Below are 7666 nucleotides of genomic sequence, written 5' to 3'. Positions count from 1 at the left end.
GGAAATGTAAAACAGCAGCCAAAGACAGTGGTGTGTCGAGGTGGGATGGTGGAAATGCTAGTGTGTGGAAACAGTAAACAGGTACATTTTTCTGTAGAATTTTTGTGGAAAATGTATAACTTGTCATAAAGTTCTCTGAAAGTTAATTGACTTTTTTATTATAACCATAAAGTAACTATTATAAGTAATGTCAGATACAAAATTCATGGCTCTATAAAAAAAGACTTGTTGTGGCCATTGTAGAGTTTGAATACTTTTAATATTCATACACATATATGCTTCATAGTGTATTGTCTCCTGCTCCCATGCCTGTCTGTCTTCACCAGGGCCCCTAGGAGGGAGGCGGGTTGAGTTCCCCTCTCTGCTCTGAGCGGAGCCTTAGCAGCTGAAGACCTCCGGAACCCAGCCACAGCCATGCTCAAGGCCACTCTCCACATGCTTGGATGAGCCTCACACATGAAGGAACTGTCTGAGGAACGCAGGTGTGCGGGACCTAGGGCTGAGATCTCCAAGCCTGCTCAAATCAGGACTGGGCCTCTTCCACCCAGATCCCCCTTTTTCCAGTAGCTTGGTAGTCACACTCACAAACTGCCCCCGGCGCCATCCCATCAATGGCCAAGATCCAGAGACTATAAAACAAAGCTGATGGAAGCTCGCCCTCTTATAATCCAGTTCTCCCTCTTGGAGAACCTGGTAAGCTACTGAGAGTGTGCTGCTCGCACGAAGAGCCTGGCAAGCTCCCGTGGCATATTCAATATGCTAAAAACAGTAACAATGATGGGCATCATTTCCTTGACCCTGAAAGAGCCTCCAATGTGGCACCGTTGGGAAGGATGAGTAAAGAGAGGCTGCTAAAATCTCAGGGCTAGGATGAATGGAGACTTTACTGGCAGCCACTTGAGCAAATCGATGATCAACGGGATGACAGTGATACAATGATAGTATTGTCTAGTTACTAATAATTTATTAAAATGACAATTTACATGAATATTAACTTGGAGATCTAGTGATTCAGTGGGCCTCCATCATAAATATACTGAGCTACAGATGTAAGTTAGGAATGTAACTTCACAATACTGTGTAATTGGTTCAGCTAATTTTGGCTCAAGTTCCTATAGTCTTTGCACTCATTTGTGAACTATAGAATAGCATAACATGAGGCTGACACCCAAGGACAGTAGACAGATACAAGGGCCAGGAGGTTTGCCCCATAGCTGGAAGCCTGCTTCATGAGCATAGGGGAGAAGGCAGATGGAATAGAGAAGGGATCACTAAGGAAATGATGACTGGAGGAATCAGTTGGAATGGGAGATGTGTGCCGAAAGTAGATAAGGGACCAAATATGATGACCGCTCAGTGTCTGTGTTGAAAGCCATAATGCCCAAAAGTAGAGAGAGAGTATGGGGAATATTGTCTGCCATGGCAGCAAGGGGAGGGTGGGAAAGGTGGAGTTTACCGGGGATATTGGTGGTGGGGAATGTGCACTGGTGGAGGGATGGATGTTTGATCATTGTGTGATTGTAACTATCTGAAGGTGATTCAATAACATTGACAAAGAAAATAATTTAAGGGAAAAAAAGTTCCTATAGTACTTTATATTTCTATACAAAGAAGTAAAATCAAAAAAGGTTAGAAAGCACAGTGAAAACCTCATCAACAGCTGGTGGGAATGTTGACTGGTTCAACATTTTTGGAAAACAATATGGACACTTCAAGAACTAAGCATTGACCAGTTCCGCTTCCGACCTGGGCCGGTTCACCCCTCCTTAGGCAACCTGGTAGTCCTCCGCTCCCGGAGGCTCACCATATTGATGCCGAACTTAGTGCGAACACCTGATCGGCATAGCACACTACAGCCCAGAACTCCTGGACTCAAGCGATCCTCCGGCCTCAGCCTCCCGAGTAGCTGGGACTACAGGCGCGCAAACTTTGTAACTTTCCACATGGTGATAAAATAAAAATTAAAATAAATAAATAAATAAATAAAACGTTAAAAAAATAAACATAAAAAAAAAGAACTAAGCATTGAGCTTCCATCTGACCCAACAATTCCACTTGGGGACATCTTTCCCAGGGCTCAAAACTCTATTCCAGAAACACATTTGCACTCATGTGATCATTGTAGCACTATTTACAATAGTCCAAATCTGAAAACAACTCAAATATCCAAGAACAGATGACTGGATAAAGAAATTATGGTACATATGCACAGTGGATATGCAGATGCAGAGAGTCTCTTGCCCTCATGCCTGGCTGTCTTCCCTGGGGTCCCTTGGAGGGGCTCCAGGTTCCCTCCCCACCCCGAACAGAGTTCCTGGCGGCCGAAGACCACCAGAACCTAGCTACAGCCATGCTCGAGGCCCCTCTCCACATGTTTGGACAGGCCTCACACATGAAGGTACTGGCAGAGGAACCCAGGTGTGTAATTCCATCAACGGCCAACACCCAGAGACTTAAAAGCAAGCTCCCAGAAGTGATATCTTGTAGCCTGCTTCTCCCTCTGGGAGAAACTGGCAATCTTCTGAGAGTTTCCTGCCCACATGGGACAGCCTTGCGAGCTTCCCATGGTGTATTTATATGATAAATCCAGTAACAAGCTGGATCTCATTCCCCTGACCCTGAAAGAGACTCCAGTGTGACATCATTGGGAGGGCCAAGGCGGCGAGAGAGACTTCTACGATCTCAGGGAAAGGATGAATGAGAGGTTACTGAGCCTACTCGAGAAATCGACGATTAATGGGATTTTGTGATTGGTGATTCGTGATACACAATGGAATACTACTTGGCTATCACATGCAGCTGACCCGGGTTTGATTCCTCCACCCATCTCGGAGAGCCTGGCAAGCTACTGAGAGTATCTCGCCTGCACGGCAAAGCCTAGCAAGCTACCCGTGACATATTTGATGTGCCAAAAACAGTAACAACAAGTGACTTGGCTATAAGAAAATATAAAATTTTGTGTTTTGCCACTGTGTGGATGGAATTAGACAGAATCATGCTGAGTGAAGTCAGTCAAAAGGAAGGAGATAGACACAGAATACTGTCTCTCATATGTGGGATGTAAAGGAGCATAGGAAAGAAGTAATAGATACCCAAAGGCAACAGAATCTGAGAATGAGTCTACAGAACTGAGCTTACCATTGTGGGGAGAGGGGTGGTGGTGGATGGAGCTTGGGAGCACTGAGAAAAAGTGGGAGATAAGGAGAAACTCTGGGGGAGGCTGCGGCTGTGATGTTGGAATACTGCATGCATGGATGTGGCACATGGCGCTGGGCACTGCAGCAGGTAAGACCCGACCTTGCAAAGTGGTCCTGAATTGAGGCCCCACGGAAAGGTTTATCTGGGCAGAAGTTGGAAAGAACAGGGTGTCAGTTGGGGGTGTTCAGCCTTGGGCCTCACTCAGTCTCCCAGTCACATGCACCAAAGACACAGAAACAGTCATCTATGCTTAGCAGGTTATCCTAACCGCAGCATCTAGCCTTGAATAGGATTGGACCCAGGCAAAGCAGAGTAGGAAAGGTTATAGGCCAATAATGCTAAATTTTATCTGATTGGACCTTCCTGCAAGCTGAGACCTTCTATAAAAACGTGTATTTGGCAATGAAGTGAACAGCCATCAACTGCTCCCGGAGGAGCATGATGTGCTGGGTGACAAAATGGCCTTTGAACACAAGGTGGCGCTGTAATATCAGTTCTAAAGCATTTTAATATAGTCAGGAATCTTTGAAGAAAAAAGGCAGGCTCTTCCTATTCTCTTTGTAAATAAAAAACAAAGGAAAACAACAAAGATGCTATTTTAAGGCACAACCCCCAACTAAAACATTCATAAGAGTTAAACGAAAAGTTATATGTGTGTTGCGTGCTTGCTTATGTGCATATTGGCAGTCATGAAGGACTGAGAAGCCTGCCTTCATTTTTCCTTCCTTCCTTCCTTCCTTCCTTCCTTCCTTCCTTCCTTCCTTCCTTCCTTCCTTCCTTCCTTCCTTCCTTCCTTCCTTCCTTCCTTCCTTCCTTCCTTCCTTCCTTCCTTCCTTCCTTCCTTCCTTCCTTCCTTCCTTCCTTCCTTCCTTCTTCCCTCCATGCTTCTGGGTCACATGTCTGGGCCTGTGTCTGAGCTCTACTTCTTTGCAGCTGTGTGTTTGGCAAAAGATTTCTCCACCCTGTACTTGAAAATGGCCTCTTGATTGAAACTGTTGGTATAATCCCTTAATCATAGAGCTTCCGTGAGGTTTTGAGAGCTAATTCATAGAAAATATTTAAGATTAGTGTCAGGCCTAATGATAGGACTAGATATATTTTTTTAACTTTTTTTTAAATTAATTTATTCTTTTATTGAATCACCATGTGGAAAGTTACAAAGCTTTCAGGTTTAAGTCTCAGTCATACAATGCTCGAACACCCATCCCTTCACCAGTGCACATATTCCACCACCAAGAATCACAGTATACCTCCCTTTCTCCCCCCCACCTCCCCAGCTCTCCATCTCGCATGTGTAACTGGTACATTTCACTTTACTTTCACTTTACTTTGATTACATTTAATATTTCAACAAAAAACTCACTATTATTGATTTGGAGTTTCTCCCTCCTAAAGTCAACCTGCTGAAAAGAAAGCATTTGATAATTTGTTTTCCATTGCTGAGAATGAAGAGATATGAGGTCGAAAGGCCGCACTACCAGCTGCACGGTTTTGGATTTCTGTATTTTAGTATTTTAGTAACTAAGTCCAGAGAAATATCTGCCAGAAATTGCAACATTGTAAGCTTGTACCTCTCAGCTACTTTATATTCCACATATGAGTGCAATCTTCCTATGTCTGTCTCTTTCTTTTTGACTCATTTCACTCAGCATGATACTTTCTATGTTGATCCACTTATATGCAAATTTCATGACGTCATGTTTTCTGACAGCTACATAGTATTCCATTGTGTATATGTACCAGAGTTTCTTTAGCCAGTCATCTGTTTTTGGACACTGTGGTTTTTTCCATATTGTGGCTGTTGTAAACAGTGCGGCAATGAACATAGAAATGCAGATGTCATCTTTACTATACCTTTTTGTCTCTCCGGGATATATTCCCAGGAGTGGTATTGCTGGGTCAAATGGAAGCTCAATTTCTAACTTTTTGAGAATCGTCCATATTGTTTTCCAAAAGGGCTGAACCAGTCGGCATTCCCACCAGCAGTGAAGGAGAGTCCCTTTCTCCCCACATCCACGCCAACACCGGTTGCTTTTGTTTTTTGGGATGTGTGCCTGTCTTTGTAGTGTGAGATGGTATCTCATTGTTGTTTTGATCTGCATCTCCCTGATGATTAGTTTTGTGGAACATTTTCTCATGTGCCACTGAGCCATTCGGATTTCTTCTTTGGGAAAGTTTCTGTTCATTTCATCACCCCATTTTTTGATCGGGTTGGCAGTTTTCTTATTAGCCCAGCGGGTAGGGCATTTGCCTTGTACATGGCTGACGCGGGTTCAATTTCTCCACACTTTTTGGAGAGCCTGGCAAGCTACTGAGAGTATCTTGTTTGCAGAGCCTGACAAGCTACCCATGGAGTATACGATATGCCAAAACCAGTAACAAGGTAGATGGAATAGAGAAGGGATCACTAAGAAAATAATGGCTGGAGGAATCAGTCAGGATGGGAGATGTATGCTGAAAGTTGATAAGGTACCAAACATGATGACTTCTCAGTGTCTGTGTTGCAAGCCATAATGCCCCAAAGTAGAGAGAGTATGGGGAATATTGTCTGCCATGGAGGCAGGGGTAGAGTGGGAGAGGGAGGGTTTAGTGGGGATATTGGTGGTGGGGAATGTGCACTTAATGGAGGGATGGGTGTTTGATCATTGTGTGATTGTAACCAAACATGAAAGCTTCTAACTATCTCACAGTGATTCAATAAAAAAAAAACAGTAACAACAAGTCTCAGAACGGAGACGTTACTGGTGCCTGCTCAAGTAAATCGATGAGTAATGGGGTGACAGTGATACAGTGACAGTGATTCAATGATACCTTTGTTTTAGGGGCCAAACTTGGCTGTACTGTGGAGTTACTTCTGGTTCTGTGCTCAAGAATCACTCCTGGTGGGGCTTGGGAATCTTTTAGGATCAAACTCAGGTTGGCAGCATGAAAGTCAAACACCATACACACTGTATTATTGCTCCAGCCTCCAATTAATATTCATAAATTCTAACTTTAAGTAGTGAATACTCAAATATCATTATCCATGTACATGGTGCCATATTCTATGCTAGTTGACTGTGTAAGAGTAAAGAGTGAATCATTCCCAGGGAAGTGGATATTTATCTAGAAACTAGACCTCAGGTGCTAATGTTAGATACAGATGTAGAAGTGCTGCAGTTAAATATTACTGTTAAAAATGAGAGAAAACCAGTTAAAATTCAGACTTTAGTCTTGAAACCTGAGGAAATATGCTTTTAAATCAATTTAGAAGCTGTCTTTGTAACTAGTTGCAGCTCAGACTAAAATGAGAATCTGGGAGTATTTGAGAAATGGACAAGGTTTTTGCATTAGGAATAAAATCTGTTTCTTTTCACTCCATGCTGGAGTGTGTTTATTCATGTGCCACTTGATCTTGAAAGACAGCAATCAACAGCTATTAAAGATTCACTAGTCTTTGAGTTTCTGAATCTATGGATTTTTGGATGAGTGGGATATTTCTCACAACTGGGAATGAGATGAAGACAGAACCTCGCAGGACACAGGTGCACTTATCAAACCATTAAATCAAGGAATGAATTTCTGGAATGAGGCACACGCAGGGGCTGTGAGAGAAGAAGGGGATATGACTAACTTATTTGATGGGAGCATTGGTGAAGAATTTGGAAGTTTCTCGTGACAATATTTATTGAACTGAGTCATTGAAACATGAGTCAGAATTCAACATGTGAGATAAGATTGAGTGACTAGGGAAGAGGATACAGAAGAGAACTTACAAAAAGATATTTGTGAGTTTGGAAACTCTAATGGTTTAGAATAGTCCAAGTATAAAGCGTAAGTACAAAATGCCAAAGGTTTATCTTGGCTGTGAGAAGTGTTTGTAATTTCCAGCAGGACACTGCATCCAGAGGTCAGACTTGGTGCTCAGGGGATGTGGTGGGGGATTAAGTGTTATTGATAAGTGAATAAAAAACTGGATAGAATTTTACCAAGTCAATACTGGGAATATCAAAGGGATTTGGTTGAAGGTAGACTGATGGCTTAAATTTAAGTCTAACCATTCTTATCATGTGTCTGTATGGGCAAGGTATATACATACATGTACATATATAATAAAGAGTTGTATAGTCAAGAATCATGTATTGAAAAGGTAAAACACTCTTCCATTTTCTTTGCTTTCTAGTTCTGATTCTTGAGGTAACTAGTTTTCTTTACAGATACAGATTTTTTTCTTTTTGGGTCACACCCAGCGATGCACAGGGTTTACTCCTGGCTGTACACTCAGGAATTACTCCTGGCGGTGCTCAAGGGATCATCTGGGATGCTGGAAATTGAACCCAGGTTGACGGCGTGCAAGGCAAACACCCTACCCACTGTGCTATTGCTCCAGCCCCACAGATTTTTCTTAGGTGTACACACTTATTCTGAAAAATGCAGATTATATGGGCTCACACTAGACTCTTAGAATCACACTTTTTGGCTTTAATGT

The sequence above is a fragment of the Sorex araneus genome, chromosome X, assembly GCF_027595985.1.
Source record: "Sorex araneus isolate mSorAra2 chromosome X, mSorAra2.pri, whole genome shotgun sequence".
In the NCBI taxonomy this organism is placed as follows: domain Eukaryota; kingdom Metazoa; phylum Chordata; class Mammalia; order Eulipotyphla; family Soricidae; genus Sorex; species Sorex araneus.
Note: the sequence above shows the minus strand (reverse complement) of the source record.